At 47.0% G+C, this 16847-nt stretch overlaps 1 long non-coding RNA gene across 1 annotated transcript; it reads left to right on the forward strand.

The window, feature by feature from the left end:
- LOC142824873 (uncharacterized) lies at positions 1-14793 on the forward strand. Its single transcript, XR_012899421.1, has 4 exons — positions 1-83; positions 175-230; positions 11986-12073; positions 14625-14793. It is a non-coding gene; the product is annotated as an uncharacterized LOC142824873 (long non-coding RNA).
- The last annotated feature ends 2054 nt before the right edge of the window (positions 14794-16847 follow it).

The following is a 16847-nucleotide window of genomic DNA, read 5'->3' on the forward strand; positions in this document are numbered from 1 at the left end:
GAAGTGACGTGGGCAGTCGGGCTTGTAGTTCCGGGGCAGTGGACGCGGTGCCGGAGCTCGTGGCGCGATGTCGGGTAGAGACGGTGAGGGGCGCTTGGCGCGCGCGGGTCCCCCCCCCCCCCTCTTGTGGAGCAGCGCCGCGCGGTGCCTGACCGTTTCCTCTCCCTCGCGCAGGCGGCAAGAAGAAGCCCCTGAAGCAGCCGAAGAAGCAGGCGAAGGACCTGGCCGAGGTGGGGCCCGGCTGAGGGGCGGGGCTCTGTGCCGGGCGGCCCCGCCCTGGGGTGGCGCGCGCCTGTCTGCGTCTCGTGGGGCCGCGTCGGGGGGTGTCTGCGGCAGGCCCCGCCCTGCTCGAGTGGCGCGCGGGGACCGGCCTCGTGCTCTGCCTCTGCGCCCGGGCGGGCCGAGCGTGCGGGGGGGGGGGGGGCGCTTCCTGGGGCGGGGCGGGGCGGGCCGAGCGTGCGGGGGGGGGGGGGGGGCGCTTCCTGGGGCTGAGCGTGCGGGGGGGGGGGGCGCTTCCTGGGGCGGGGCGGGCCGGGGGGCAGGGCGGGGGGGGGGGGCGCTGCCTGGGGCCGGGCGGGCCGAGCGTGCCGGGGGGGGCGCTGCCTGGGGCCGGGCGGGCCGAGCGTGCGGGGGGGGGGGCGCTGCCTGGGGCCGGGCGGGGCGGGCCGGGGGGGGGGCCGGGCGGGCCGGGGGGGGGCGCTGCCTGGGGCCGAGCGTGCCGGGGGGGGCGCTGCCTACGCCCGGGAGGGCCGGGACCGGGCCGGGGAACCGCCTTGCCTCAGCCTACAGGCAATTGCCGCTTTGCTGGCGCGTGTCGGGAGAACGAGCCGTAGCTGCGGGTGCTCTTCGGGAGCAAGCCAGTGGCAGCGGGGTTCTTCCTGGCACCAGTGGCACGGTACTGCTGTTGCGTGGATTGCTTCTGGCCGTACCTCTGAGAGTGTAAAGGTAGGTGTGAAGAAAGGGATGTTGCCTATTTCTAAAAATTACTTACGTGTTTGGTTTTTAATTGTGTATGTTTTTAGAGGGACGCGGGGATTTGTTTGTATTCTTTGCTTGGCTGTGGTCATGGTAGGAGAGAACTTAATCCAGTGTATTGTTTCATAGCTCAGAAAATATTGAGCCAGAATTCTAATCAGATGTATTTTGTACATATCTTGAAAACTCCATTATTGCTTTTCATGTTTGTGTGGTAGCTAAATATTTTAAATCCACTCCGCCTACATGAGCAGCGAGGAGTCCTGTGGCACCTTATAGACTAACTGAAGTGTAGGAACATGCATATGATGAAGTGGGTCTTAGCCCACGAAAGTTTATGCTCCTTTACTTCAGTTAGTCTATAAGGTGCCACAGGACTCCTCACCGCTTTCACAGATTCAGACTAACACAGCTACCCCTCTGATACTTTTCCAGCTACATGGTGCCTGAGAATTTGGGCTTTATGCAAATGGCACAGGAGTTGCTTGAGGGGTGAAAACCCCAAGCCAGCCTTAAACTGGGGTCATACTACAAGGCTGCTCTGTGGTTGCTGTGCCCCTCCTCTCTCAGTGGTTTTGACTGTAGAAGCTGAAATACAGGCAGTCCCCAAGTTATGCGGATCCGACTTATGTCGGATCTGCAGTTACGAACGGGGTTTGCTCCGCGTCTCCCTGGTCTGCTGGAGACCAGCAGACTAGGGAGACAGGGAGCAAAGCCTTGGAGGACACCAGCAGCGGGACAGCTGCGGCAAGTCTGGGCTGTCGGCTGCCCCTGTGTTCCGTGGCTTTGCTCCGGACGCCTGTGGTACAGCAGCTGGGGCGCTGTCGGTTGGTCCCGTAGCGCCGCTCTGGGCGCTACTGGACCAACCTGGCAGCACCCCAGCTGCTCTGTCCCAGGCGTCCTGATTCAGCCACTGCTGGTAAGTTTCAGCAGCGGCTGAATCTGGATGCCAGTTCCGACTTACATACAGATTCAACTTAAGAACAAACCTACACTCCCTATCTTGTACGTAACCCGGGGACTGCCTGTAGTGTCCTTAGCTCCCTGCATCAGTTTGTAAGGTTTAGGGCGGCACTTGATCCATATAAACATGGATTCTTTGGCCCTTTTATTGGCTGGAGTCCCTTAAAGCTTTCTGTTCTGGAGTACATGGGGCTGGGATAGAAATGCTTTCCATGGTGGATAGGGAGTATATGATTATGCCTGTATGGCCACTTCACCCTTGGTCCTCTAAAAGGCTCTTGTATATGGATTACTTTTCTTCATAAGGATTCTGGGAGAAATGCTGCCAGTCTCAGCATTTCATCATTTCACTGTAAATGATGAATAGCCTCCATCATTTACAGCAGGGGTTCCCAAACTTTTTGACACGGGGACCAGTAAATCCATTCACGAGCTTTTGGAGGACTGGTAACATTCTTTTGCATATTCATTAAGCAAATTACAAATAAGTTGTTTCTGGTCCTCCCAAAGCCCCAAGTGCCAGCGTTAGCAAAGTTTTTGATCCAGTCACCCACAATAGTCTTGCCAGCAAGTTAAGGGAATATGGATTGGATAAATGGACTGTAAGATGGATAGAAAGCTGGCTAGATCAGGGTTTCCCAAACTTTTTACTTTAGTTGGAACCCGTTCTTCTTTTCAGTACTGTCTTTTGCAGCCCAAAAATATAAGCTCATATAAAAAAATGAATAAATTTTCAGTGATTCACCCAGCTGCATCCTCCACCCAGCCCAGGCCAAGGCTTGGGGGACCAGTCCCGCATGAGCACTTCAGGAGGCAGGAGCAGACTGGGGGCAGGTTATCTGGCTAAGAGGGAAGGTGCAAGGAAGGGTAGGGTTGCCAGGTGTCTGGTTTTGTACTGGACAGTCCAGTATTTGAAGGTTTTGTCCTGGAAAGAATTTGAGAAATTACCAGACATAAAATGCCTGGTATTCTCTAATTAGGTAAGTTTTATTATAATTAGGTGTATCAGTCCTTAGCTGTGAACTGCCTGGCTGGTAGATGTGCTCACACTGTCTGAGTGTGTCTACCTGCCAGGCAGTTCATAACTACTCAAGGGGGGGTATGTTGGGGAGGGGGGGAAATGGAATCTCTGGCCAGACTCACTCATCTGCAGGGTCTGCATGTGCCCAGGTCAGTCCTGCTTCCCCCCCTTTTCTCTTCCCAATCTCCTCAGTCCAGCCCTGCTTCCAGCGGCCGGTTCCCCCTGTCCCCTACCAATCTCCCCCCGGTCAGCCCCGATCCCCTGATGACCCCCGACCAGCCCCGCTGCCCCTGTCCAGCCCTGCTCTCGGCAGCTGATTCTCCCATCCTCCTCCTTCTCCTGTTCTCCCTCTGGCAGCCCGTCCGGCTCCTGTCCGGCTCCTTTCCAGCCCTGGTTCCGCTGCCTGCCCTCCCTGATCTCTTGCACCGGACAGGCCCGCCAACCGCTCACCCGCCCAGATCTCCACGGACAGGCCCACTGCCTCCAGCCATGCTTTTGCTGCCCTCCTGCCTGCATGGATCTCCATGGGGCAGCCCCACTGCCCTTAGCCTTGCTTTTGCCACCCGCCCGTCCACCTGCCTGGATCTCTGCAGGACAGCACCCACTGCCCCCATCCCTGCTTTTGCCGGATGCCTGCCTACCCACCTGCCCGGATCTCCGTGGGACAGCCCCGCTGCCCCCAGCCCTGCTTTTGCCGGCTGCCTGGATCTCCGCGGATCAGCCCTGCTGCCCCAACCCTGCTTCCTGGCAGCCGGTTCCCTCCTCCCAGCCTTCCCTGCTCCCCTCCCCTCCCGGCAGCCATGCTGAGGCCTGGTATTTTTTTCCCGCGGCCCATAGTTTGGGAAACACTGATTTACAGTGAAGAAAAGAAATTACATGTCATGATAGAAAGAAATCATGCCTTCCTTCCCTGTTCCAACTCTGAAAAGCTCTTCATTAATTTTTAACACAGGCTAGCGAACAGCAATAGCATTCACAATGTGCCACCCAGTCATTTTTCTTGGTTCACTTTTTTTGATTGTATCCCTTTGGTATATGGTCATGCCAATTTTCTTCCACAATTGGATCTGAGGAAGTGGGTCTGGCCCACAAAAACTCATCACTTAATAAACTATCTTGTTAGTCTTTAAAGTGCTACATAGTCCTGTATTTTGTTACAGCTAGAATAGATTAACATGGTTACATCTCTATTACCATCCTTTATAGGACTTTTCTTCCTATGTGTTTTGCCTTGTCAGGCCATAATTAGTCATTCAGCATCACAGTCAGTCTTCCTGCTACATATGCTTATTGGGAAGAAGTTGTTCTCAGTCATTTGATATTAGTGTGCTGACAGCCCCTCGGGTGTTGTCTTTCTGGTGAAAGTTGTGATTGGTTCCCTATCAAGGGGTGGTTATCAGTCTGCCCGGGTAGTCTGTGTCTTCAGTGTACTTTGATTATTATTTGGTGCTTTTGAGTCTCTGGCACCTCCTTTGACCATTTGAGCATGCATTGGCCTTCACGCTTCTCTCCTAAAACATTCTCTCTCTCATTCACACAGACAACACATTTACAGAATGGCTGCATGGAACAAAGGGTACTTCTAGTCACTTTCACAAAGTTACGAAGTCTTTCAACATTAAACTTCTTTCTATCTTCTTTCTATCTAACTTATTTCTATCTTCTTTCTAACATCACTGTGTATTACAATATTCCATCCCTTCACTTTAACATGCTAATATCAAACAGAGCTGGAGCTAAGTTAACAAAGCTGCCTGTCTGAGGCCTCCATCTTGTATTTAAGTTTAATCCAAACTTTTGCTATAACATATAAGTCAGTTATAAGAAATGTAAGTTACAAAATTCCCATTCTAGTGCTACACTTGGAGCAGTGCTACTGGTCACGTGCTCACTTGATCCCTGCCCTTTATGGCTTATTAAATCGAGCCAAGCAGGGATGACTAGTTGGATCCAGGGGATTATTAATGCGTCTTTTAGATCTGGGACGGTTCCCACCACCTTGAAAGAGGTGATGATAAAGCCATTTCTTAAGAAGCCTTCCCTGGATCCACTTGATGTGAATAACTATCACCCAATTGCTAATATTCCTTTCTTGGGCAAGGTACTCAAGTGGTGGCGTTGCAACTCTAAACTTTCTTGGAAAAAACAGATTATCTAGATCCATGGTTACCGACCCATTGATTACGATCAACTGGTCGATTTTGAGGGCATGACTATTCAACTGCAAGGTGTTCCAGAACCCCTCCATTGTTCCCCTCACCCACTCCCAAAAAGCAGCCTGCGCTGGCCCTACCTCCTGAGAAAATGGAGGTACCGCCGGCTTCCTGTGGCATGGAGGGGAGAGTCCCCGGCTGCACGCCAGATCCGGTGTCTCAAAGTGCATGCGCTGCTCCTCCCCTCCCCAAAACAGTCGACGTACTTCCTGAAAAGCCAGATCTGGCACAAAGCCAGATTTGGCGCACAGCCAGGGACTTCCTTCCCTGTGCTGCCTGCTTGTGTGCAGGAGCGTGCGTGTGTGTGTGTGTGTGTGTGTGTGTGTTAGTGTGTTAGAAGTCCTGGGCTTTGACTTTTCAGGAAGTGCACTGGCTGTTTGAGGAGGAGGGGGAAGCAGCGTGCACACCATGGGATCCCTAGATATTGACCCTGGCTAGACCCACCCTGCCCTTGGCCTGACACCCACCAGCACTTTGCTCCTGCCCCGGCCCCCACCAGCACCCTTTCCTCTGCCCAAACTCCCACCAGCACCCTGCTTCTGGCCAGACACCTACCCCCAGCTTGTTTCTGTACCATATTTTCCGTCCAGATTCTGCAGCCCAATTTCTATCCCACTCACTAGCAGCCCTATCCTGCACACTGGATCCCTCATTTTTTAGCCCTATCTCAGAGTATAGAGGGGCCCACAAAATCCATTAACCCTGGAACTCCAGAAGAGTTAATCTGGCTGAGGACTTGAACCTCAGTCCTACCACCTCCTCTTCCCCTCCAATGGGGCTGGAGTGCCAGGCGTGTGAGTTGTCATAGTTGAGGCCACATAAGTGAGGCTTGAGGGGGTTTGCAGAGGTTTTTGGTGTTTTTTTTTGCATCTCACTTAGGTGGTCCCTGACTGATTTATCTGTGGGTCAGTAGCCTCTGACCCAAAACAGCTTCCCCGCCCCTCTCATAAATAAAGATAATTTATTGCTGAAACATTGTTTGACAAAATATTTTATTTAAAAATGAAGTCTGGCCAGCAAGTGCCCAATTGGGGCCAAGCCCCCATCTGGCCGCAGCATCATAACATTTCTGCACTCACATTTCTGCATTCACACTCCGAGGCCAACCCTAAGCCTATCATACAACAGCACCCCTTTCCTGAGCCTCTCACATACTCAAACTCCTGCACCACCCACATTCCCAGTCTTCTGCCACAACACTCTTGCACCATCCACACATTGCAAATCTGTGTCCTGAGCCCATCATACTTCCAATCTCCCTGTCCTGAGCTCAACCCAAACTCCTGCACTCCCACAGCCACTAGCCTGCGGCTTGCACAGCACCCCAATCTTCCACATAACGCTAACACTCTCCAGCCTGGACCCCCTTCCCTGAGCCAGCATCCCCTTCTCCACTTCCTCCTGCACCCAGATTCCCTCCTGGAGTTTGCACCTTTCACCCCTTCCCTCACCCAGATCCCTCATTCCCACCTCAGAGCCTGCACCCAGTGAGAGTGAGTAAGGGCTGGGGACAGCAAATGATGGACAGGAGGGAACAGAAAGGGCAGGGCCTCAAGGAAGCGGTGGGATCTTGGGGAAGGGATGGGGTGGATCTTGGCTTGCCCTGATACTTAAAAAGTGATCTTGGGTGTAAAAAGGTTGGAGATCACTGCTTTAGATCCATTTCAGTCTGGCTTCAGGCCTGGTTTTGGAACCACTTTGATTGCCCTGGTAGACAACCTACACCGGTAGAGTGCATTCCTATTGATTCTCTTGGATCCTTTGATACCATCGATCATGATACCCAGCTCCACCAGGTGCCCCAGAAGGATATCTGAGACAATGTCTTGCAATGGTTCTGGTCCTACCTGTCTGGACACTTTCAAAAGGTGAAGCTTGGGGACTGCTACTTGACCCCATGGCAGTTGTGCTATGGGGTCCCGCAAGGTTCCATCTTATCCCCTATGCTGTTTAATATCTACATGAAACTGCTGGGAGAGATCATAAGGAGATTTAGAGGACAGTGCCATAGATATGCAGATGACACCCAACTCTGTTTCTCTGTGTTATGAGATCAGGTATGGCTGAGATGAATCTGAACCAGTGATGAACTGGATGAGGTCAAATAGGCTGAAGCTGAATCCGGATAAGACTGAGGTCCTGGGGATCAGAAAACTCTCTGTCCAGGAGTGTGGTCTGTTCTGGATGGGGTTACACTCCCCTGGAAAAAGCAGGTCCTGGACCCTTTTTTAACATTTGAAAATCAGATTTCCTCGGTGGCCAGGAGTGCTTTTGGGCAGCTTCAGCTGACCTGCCAGCTGCGACTCTTCCTGAATAAGAACAACTTGGCTACAGTGATTCATGCTCGACACATCCCAATTGGATTACTGTAATGTGCTCTACGTGTGGCTGCCTTTGAAGAGTCTTCAGAAGTGTCATCTGGTTCAGAATGCGATGGCTTGGGTTTTAACTAATACTCGTTACGTGGAGCACATTATGCGGGTGCTCTGGCAGATGTACGGGCTTTCGGTGTGTTTCTGGGCAGAATTCATGGTCTTGGTCATGACTTATAAAGCCCTAAATGGGTTGGGACTGGGGTATTTGAAGGACCATCTCCTACATTATCCTGCCCGGGGACTGAGGTTGGCTGGGGAGGCTCTGTTCCATTTTCCTGCAGTTATGGAGATAAGATTGACATCTACACAAACCAAGGCCTTCTCAGCATCTGCCCCTAGGCCATGGAATTCTCTGCCCCGGGACATTCGTCTGGCACTAACGCTGGCACTGTTTTGACGCCAGGCCAAGGCCACCCTTTTTACCCCTGCTTGTATTGGTGTTTCGGTCGGTTGGTCCCTCCCTCCTCTGAGGTTTTACGTGTTTAGCAGGTTTTACGTGTCTTTCCCCTCCCCCCCCCCTTGGGATCCTATATTTTACTTTATATATATATATATATAAATTTATTTATTGTGGGTTTTTTAAATGTTGTAAGCCGCTTCATATTTTAAATAGAGATGTAGGGTAAAAATATTTTAAATAAATAAGAATGACTTTGCCTGTCTTGCTCACAACACTCCTGTTGATGTACCCCAGAATCATGGGTTTGTTTGTTTTTTTTCAGTAGTGTCATACTGTTGACTCTATTAATTTGTGGTCCACTATGACCCCTAGATCCCTTTCCACAGTACTCCTTCCTAGACAGTCGCTTCCCATTCTGTTCCTTCCTAAGTGGAGTCCTCTCCATTTGTCCTTATTTAACTTCATCCTATTTACCTCAGAGTGTTTCTCTAGTTTGTCCATATAATTTTGAATTCTGACCCTGTCCTCCCAGCATGGTGTTATCAGCAAACTTAATGATCATACTAAATATTGAAGAGTACCGGTTCTAAAACATACCCCTGCAGAACCTCATTTGTTATTAACGGTTCACAGTCATGCTGGTAAGACATAACTACTCCCTGAGAATGGTTATCCAGCCAGTTATGCACCCACCTTATAGTAGCCCCATCTAGGTTGTATTTCCCTAGTTTATTGATATGAAAGTAATGTGAAACCGTGTCAAATGCCTTACTAAAGTCTAGGTATACCACATCCTCAACTTCTCCCTTATTCACAAAGCCGGATACCCTATCAAAGGACAGCTGATTCCCAGGTCGCACCCAGTGCCCTGCTATGCTTTTGCCTTTTAAATGCATTAAGAGCGTGGCTCTTAATACGTTTAAAAGGCAGAGCTGCAGCTGAGTTACCTCCCAGGCCGGAAGCTAACTCCGCTGTGGCTCTGCAGTTTTCCCACCTTATCAACTAATCGACTAGTCAGTGGAAATAGCCACAAACAGGGGCTGCTGGACGTAGTAGTCCCCGCTCACACTGGTCCTGGACCACGGCGCCTCTGAATTTTAAATGTAGTAAGAGCCGGATTCAGAGCTGGCACAAGCCAGGACTGCTGTGTCCCGACTTGAGTTGGCTCGGGGAGCTAACCCTGCTGCAGATCTGCAGAGCAGCCTCGTTATTGACTACATGATAGTCTATATAAATTGTATCAACTACACAATTAGCCAAATAACCACTTTTTAACAGCCTTAGCCAATACATGTGTGGAGCCAGCTTTGTATGCATCAGTGCCCCACTCCCAGGGACCTAGCGTGTAACAGCTATCATTTTTAGTGGCTGCACTGTTACAATAAGAACCATTTTTAAAATATCCCCAGTCCTCAACCATGAAGACTGATGCAAACACTTCATTTAGTTTCTCTGCAATGACCTTATCATCTATGAGTGCTCCTTTAGTGTCTCAATTGTCCAGTGGCTCCACTGGCTGTTTAGCAGCTTCCTGCTTCTAATGTACTTTGAATATTTTCGCTATTACTTTGAGGCAGCACTCCCCTCCCTGTTCCACAGAGTGCCCTGGGAAACATAGGTGCAGATTTCTAAGCGGTCCAGCTATGTTCACCTCTTGGATCAGATCCTGCGCTCCATGTAGGACTCAATAAAAATTGCCTTTTCTCTTGTGGGTTCCAGAACCAGCTGCTCCAAGAAGCAGTCATTTGAAGTATCAAGAAACTTTATCTCTGCATCCTGTCCTGTACACAGTCAATATAGGATAATTGAAATCCCCCCATTATGATTGAGTTTATTTTGTAGTCTCTCTAATCTTCATTTAGCATTGCACAGTCATTGTCACCATCCTAGTCAGGTGCCTGGTAATAGGTAGAACATGGAATTACTAGCCATGGAGAGTCTATGGAACAGTTTTTACTTCATATGGTTTTGCACTTTTTTCCCCACATATAGTGCCACTAGACCAACAGCAGGACCTATGCTGTCCTTCTGATATATTTTGTACCCTGGTATTACTGTGTCCCATTGATCACCCTCATTCCACCAAGTTTCTGCGATGCCTGTTATATTAAATAAAGCCAATCTTTTTCCAGGGTTTAACACAACATGCTTTGAATTTAAAACAAGCTGATTAAACAAAGGAAGTAGTAAGTATAGTTCATAAATTTCCTGTTTCTGACCTCATGTCCTTCAAGATTTTAGAACTAGATCATAGGCTGTTCAATACTTCTAATTTACTGTAAAAGATTTTAATGAATTATTGTATCGTTAGCCTTTAACACATGTTGCCATAACTTCAAATTTAATTTTAAAATGCTTTGATTTTAAAAATAACAAGTAATTTTTAATTTTAAAACTTTGACTTAAAAACATGGATTTTTAGCAAACTATAACAAAATGTTCCATAGCTCCTGTAAAGATGGAGTGCTGTTATGTTGCTGTGTGTGCTGTTGACATGCTGAAGAATTGCTCAGAAAGGGCAGGATTAAGGTTGTATTGTGAGGTGGTATTTAACTGTGTATTTTTTGGCTTCCAGGGGTTAAACTTTAGCCAGAAAATGGGAAATAACTCTGTAGGAAAGAGTACAGTGGATAGGAATCTAGGATCATAGTGGAGCACAGACTAAGTCTCAGTCACAGTGTAACATTGCAAACAAAATTTACATAATTCTGGGATGTATTGCAGGAATGTTGCAAACAAGATATGAGAAGTAATTCTTCTGCTCTACTCTATGCCGATTAGGCCTCAGCTGGAGTATCGTGTCCTGTTCTGAGCTTCATCTTTCAGGAAAGATATGGACAAATCGGAGAAAGATAAGAGCAACAAAAATTATTAAAGGTCCAGAAAACATGACTGAGTGAAGATGGATTCAATCTGGAAAAGAGAAGACTAGGGATGATAATAGTTTTCAAATACATAAAAGGTTGTTCCAAGCAAGAGGGTGGAAAATTTGTTCTGCTTAATATCTGTGGATAGGACAGGAGGTGGTAGTTTTAAATTGCAGCAAAGGAGGTGTAGGCCAGCCGTTAGGAAATCTTCCTAACTCTTAAGGTGGTTAAGCACTGGGACAAGTTTCCTAGAGAGGTTGTGGAATGTCTGTTTGGAGTTTTTAGGAACAGGTTAAAGTAGGGATGTAAGGGAGTAGTCGATTACTTGCTCCCCCTCCCCTTTTCTCCCTCTGGTTAGAAGCAGCAAGGGTGGGGAAGCAGGGGCCAGTGCTGGGGGAAGCCAGCTTAAAAGCTGTGGTGTGATGAGGGGAGGGCAGGGCAGAGCCGCCCCCGGGAGCTAACCCCACAACAGCTTTGCAGGTTAAATGTAGTAAGAACCTGCTGTGGGCTCTTATTACATTTAAACATTAGAGCAGCAGCATCCTGGAGCTAGTGCGAACTGGGACTGCTTAGTCCCAGCTCGCGCTTGCCCTCCCCTCCCCCGCCGTAGCCGCTTACTACATTTTAAATGTAAAGCTGCAGCAGGGTTAGCTCTCGGGGCCAACATGGGCTGAGACTGCTTAATCCTGGCTCACGCTGCCCTCAGGAGCTAACCCTGCTGCAGCTCTGCAGTTCAAATGTAGCAGGAGCTGGGCTGCTGCATGCCCAGCTTCTATTACATTTGAACTGCAGTGCCACAGCGGGGGTAGTAAGCATTCCCCCTACCTCCTAAGTAATCGAGTAGTCGCTGGAAATTCCATTGACTACTAGATTAGCTGATTAACTGCAATTTAACATCCCTAGGTTAGCACAGAAACACTTGTCAGGAATGGTCTAGTTATTAGTCTTGCCTTAAGTGAGGGAGTTAGATGACCTGTTGAAATCCCTTCCAGCTGTACACTTGTATGATTCTATGGCCATCTTGCTTAATTTGAAAAGATTTCAAATTTTTGGGGGTCATTTTGTTTTCTAGAAATAGTTGCTTGCTTCTAATTTTGTTATCACAAAATCCTAGTCAGTTCAATGCAGTGGTCAGAAAGAAGATGCTAATAATACTGACTTTTTTCTTTAGGAAGATTTGGCCTTCAAGCAGAAACAGAAGGAAGAGCAGAAGAAACTTGAGGAGATGAAGACTAAAGCTTCTGGGAAAGGCCCCCTTAGTAAGTGGCCCCCTCAGTAACTGGCTTGCCTTAAGGGTAGGACAAGTGAAGGGATTATATTAGTTGTTTTTTGTTACACTAACATAACAAGAACTATACCTTAGGTGGTTTTATGGCTGTTAAGCAATTACAAAAATTAATTGTGATTGATCAGTCTTAATTGCACTGTCAATGTATTTGAGTCCCCTGTATTTTCAAATATAGAGGTAGGATATGGGTGCAGGATTTACCCCCCACTGATAGGGTCTACCACTGAGGAAGCTAGGGACAGGTACTGCATCAGTCCCCTGCCACTGATGCCTTCTGCCCTGCCCACAAGGATGTGGTTAACATGTCCTATAATTAATGTGTTAACTTTGCTTTCAATTTATTTATTGTAGGTAACACCTGCACTTGAGGGCCTTAGTTATTTTACATTCCAGTGTGAGCTGGTTTTAATTGTGAATTACTCCATGTTCCCAAGATATTAAATACAAGGAAGTGTAAACTACACATTATCAAGAAAACTTAATTGAAGTAGTCAATCACTTCACTTTTTTTAATTGAGCACCAAACCTGGATGATTTACAATATTTAGTATAACTAAGCTTTTTACAGTTAATTAGCTCAATAGATTCAGTGGTCTGCATGGACAGACACACACCTGTCAATTCTAGTAACTGCTCTTTGACTTCCCCACTACTTCCTCATCTTGCCAACACAGTTTTAAGATAGAATTATATTATTTGTATAATAAATGAGCAGGATAAAGGAAAAAGTTTAGCAAACATGTTTTGCATTTAAAACTCTTCGATATAATAGTTTCAATATAGTTAGTGCATTTAACTAATTGTTTCTGGACACCGTGGCCTTCAAGATTTTGGAACTTAGGGTTTCATCCTTTCACACCATGTTATTACTTATAGATTGGCAATAATAAACAAGTGTTCCTTTTTTTAAAATTCACAGTTAGTATAACTTTGAATTAGGGAATGTAAAATGTGTTTGAGTAACCATGTAACCACTGAAAATGCCTGGGAGCCTGCATGTAACTGTAAAGATTAACCAATGAGTCTGGGTCTGTACATGGTTACACTTTCACATCCCTACTTTGTATTATCTAGTTGTTGAACTAATCTAAATGAATAAACTGAGATTAAAAAATAACGTCCTTGTAGCTGCAGAAAGTGGCTACTGCTGTCACAAGCAAATTTAGCAAGTCAGCTAACTGGTTCTATATACTTAACCATTCAGTTGGGGTAGCATGTTGGTTTGACTTTCTCTAATACTTAGATAGCAAACGTACGTGTGTGTGTGTGTGTGTGTGTGTGTGTATATATATATATATAAAATTATGTACATGATTCTAATGGCCTGTGTTGAAGATTAAACATATTACAATCGATCAACATTTCAAATTAAAGTTTAAAACTTTATTTTAAAAAATGTTTACCATAAATACAAAAACTGATTTTTACCTTTAAAAATTTTTTTTTTAAATATTCACCATCTCTTCTCTCCCTTTTATTGTCTGTCTGCCTAACTTAGTCCCTGCCCTGAAAATCTCAATACCTCATGTTTCTATATCGCATACTCTTAGCATGTGTTCAGGGTGCCTCAGGTGTTATGTGACCAGGATTCATCCCAGAATTTGGTCTGCTGATTGGATTATAGCTTCATTGGCTACAGCTGGGGACTAACAGGAAGTACAGTATGAGCACTGATCATGCCCCAGTACAAGGCCTTGATTCTCTTGGGGTCTCTATTTGGGGCCTCTGCTCTGGGATAGTTGCTGCTATCTCTATTCCTACAGCCTTGAGTGTGCCTTAATTAGGTGGGGGTGGAGTAGCACTCATGCTGTACCCATAAGAGTATTTGCCCTGCTGCCAAAAGGTTTCTCAAGACTGATTAGGGTCCCTTACTAAGGAATAGAGCCCTTAAGTGGACTCATTTACTCTGAAAATTGATGAGAAAGCTTTTTGAATGTTTTTAATCTGTATCGCTTTTCTCCCCATACATGGTGTGGGAGGAGGTGGAGAGAAAAACTTGAGATGGAAAAAGCTGTTGACAGTCTCCCAAGTTTTTCTGGCTTCCTCCAGATTTAGTTGACCAAATTTTGCTGTTTAACACCTGTGAGACCCACAGGTAAGACCAGAGAGGCCAGAGAGGTGAATGAACATATTGTTAGTGTTGTTACCGTTGTTTTATGCGCTATATAAGGAAAAAGTAGAGGGTTTTCTTGAGTGGATGCAAGCAGTCTCTAGATATATTGTCCCACTGACACAAATAAGTGTGTAATTGATATTACAGGAATTGGGTCCTGAGTGCAAAACTTGCAATGCAAAATAAAGCATGTGTTGATGGGAAAATTGAGGAAGTAAACAAATTATGCAAAAACCATTAAATCAAAAGGTGAGATGGAGTGTAATACAAAGAGTGTGGCTAAGGTGAGGATTCTTAGATGGGGCATTGAGTGGAGGTGGTAAAGGAATAAAAGAAGAAATCGGCATGTGGGAACACACCTGTGTATAGGCCTCAGATGTCTATTATGGGGTTTCCTTTCCTTTGACAGGTGGTGGTGGCATCAAGAAGTCTGGTAAAAAGTAGCCGTATGCTATAGAGGAAGCAGTCTGTTCCCACTGGTTGCTTGACTGTGTGATGGATCTGCAGATTCATGTCAAAATTCACTGAGCACCTTGTACATTTTGTTTTGTCAAAATAAATTGTTTTGTTAAAATGTTGTCTTGCTCTGTTGCCCTGTAGACTGAATTCCACAATGTATTATTGTATTGAACTGCAGAGGAGATTACTGCTGAAAACCCCTTGAAACTATATATAGTTTGGGGGTGGCCAACCTGTGGCTCTTGAGCCACCTGTAGCTCTTTGCTCAAAGAAATGTGGCTTTCAGGGTTATGGCTTGATCAGAGCTGGATGACTGCTTTGTGCACGCACCCCAGTTCCTACAGGGAGAAGTGTGTGGCAGCTCCGGTGAGACCCAGGCATTGAGTTAGAATGGGAGGTGTCTGGGAGTGCCTGGCTCTGGGGGAGGGATGTGTGGCTGTGTGCACTACTATCCACAGCTAGGGTTGCCAGGTAGGTGTCCGGTATTCACCTGGACAGTTCAGTATTTTTGCCTCCTGTCCGGTTTAAAAAAAAATTCAGAAAATACCGGACACATAATATGTCTGGTATTTTCTGATTCCCCCCCTCAAGCCAGGAGATGAAAATGCTGGGCACCTGGCCACTCTACAAACACTCAGCCCCTGTGGCAGCCCCCATGCTCACCTGGTTCTGCAAGGCTGCCAGCACACAATGGCTGCTGGCAAAAAGACCAAGGGGAAGGAATGACTCCCTTGGGTCTTAGTGCTCAACTTCTCCCCTGTTCCTATCCCTGCACTCACTCTTAAAGGAGACATGCTGTTTTAATGCTGTGTGGTTTTTTTGTTTGTTTGTTTTGCTTAAGTCTTGGAGTCTTTTTGCTCAATAACTTTGGCTTCCCCCCCTCCCCCCACTTTTTTTTTCAACATAATTTTTTCCTGGTGTCTTTTTTTGGGGGGGGAGGGGGGGGTGATTGGGTATTTTTGTTTCAACCATCTGGCAACCCTATCCACAGCTCTTTTTGATCTTCATGTCTAACTGATTGGCCGCCCCTGCTTTAGCTGGTCCAGTGTAACTGATGTTTAGTTCCAAGAACAAAATATTAAACTTCTGCACTGCTATCTGTATGCAGTTCCAGGTGTCTGCCTGCTATAACTCTACATCCTGGATAATGGAGAGTGTGTGTGTGTCTCTTCTCAGATACTTTGTCAATGAAGGGTCCCTGTTCCTCCCCATGCCCCCTCTGCTTCCCAGAAAGACTCATACTGTTCTCTCTTTTCTTGAGGAAGACTGGTTGGGTAAAATGCCTTTCTCCTGGTCAATTTTAATTTACATTTGTCTATCCTTGTACAAATCTCTTGTGTGATTGGATGCATTCTTTAAATTAACACAATTTTCCAGCAAGTAATACCTGAAGTATTAGGTAGACCAAAAAAATCCACTACTAAGCAAAAATGTAGGAAGTATTTAAAGGTGAACACATAGGGAGGAACTGGCTATGGGTGAGTTGGAGAGTTTGCTTGCTGTGAGCACTGGGAACTATAGGACACAATTCAGGGAGCCAGGGAAGTCTAACTTGTTTCCTGTATGGAAAGAGTGGTCTAAGATGGATGCCCAGTCTGCTACTTTGTAAGTAAGCATTGGGAGGAGCAGGTAAGAGTGGAGTGCAATAGGAAATAGTGCTTCAGGTGAATCTCTTGGGGCATGCATCAAGGCAAGTGTTTATGAAGGTGTGGTTAAGTGAGCCCCAGGAGAGACAGTTTTAGGGTGGAGACAGGAGGCTTTTAGCGTGAGCAGCTGGAGAATAAGGGGTCCAAAGTGCATATTTAGGGACAGGAACAGTTGACAAAATAAGCGCCACAGGAAGAGGGGGGCAGTGAGTCTGGAAGCTGTTTGAGTGAATGCATGGTGGAGAGTAGTGTAACTCAAGTACAAGTGAGTGCTTTCTGGGTCAGCAAATATGAGGGATAGTCAAGTAAAGCCAGCTGTGGTTTAGCCGAAGGACTCTCCTCACTCAGAGGAGCACTGCCAGACCAAGTACCAGGGAAGAAGACAGGGAGGGTGAGCACAGTGTGAGAATCCGATAAGCAGCTAGGTGGGGGCTGAGGCAGATAGAATGCTCTAGTGTGCAACAGGGCACTAAGCAGCATCTCGTTGGATGACTCCTATAAGCCCTGCTCCTAAGAGTTCAAACTTC

This window comes from Pelodiscus sinensis, unplaced genomic scaffold, assembly GCF_049634645.1.
Source record: "Pelodiscus sinensis isolate JC-2024 unplaced genomic scaffold, ASM4963464v1 ctg69, whole genome shotgun sequence".
In the NCBI taxonomy this organism is placed as follows: domain Eukaryota; kingdom Metazoa; phylum Chordata; order Testudines; family Trionychidae; genus Pelodiscus; species Pelodiscus sinensis.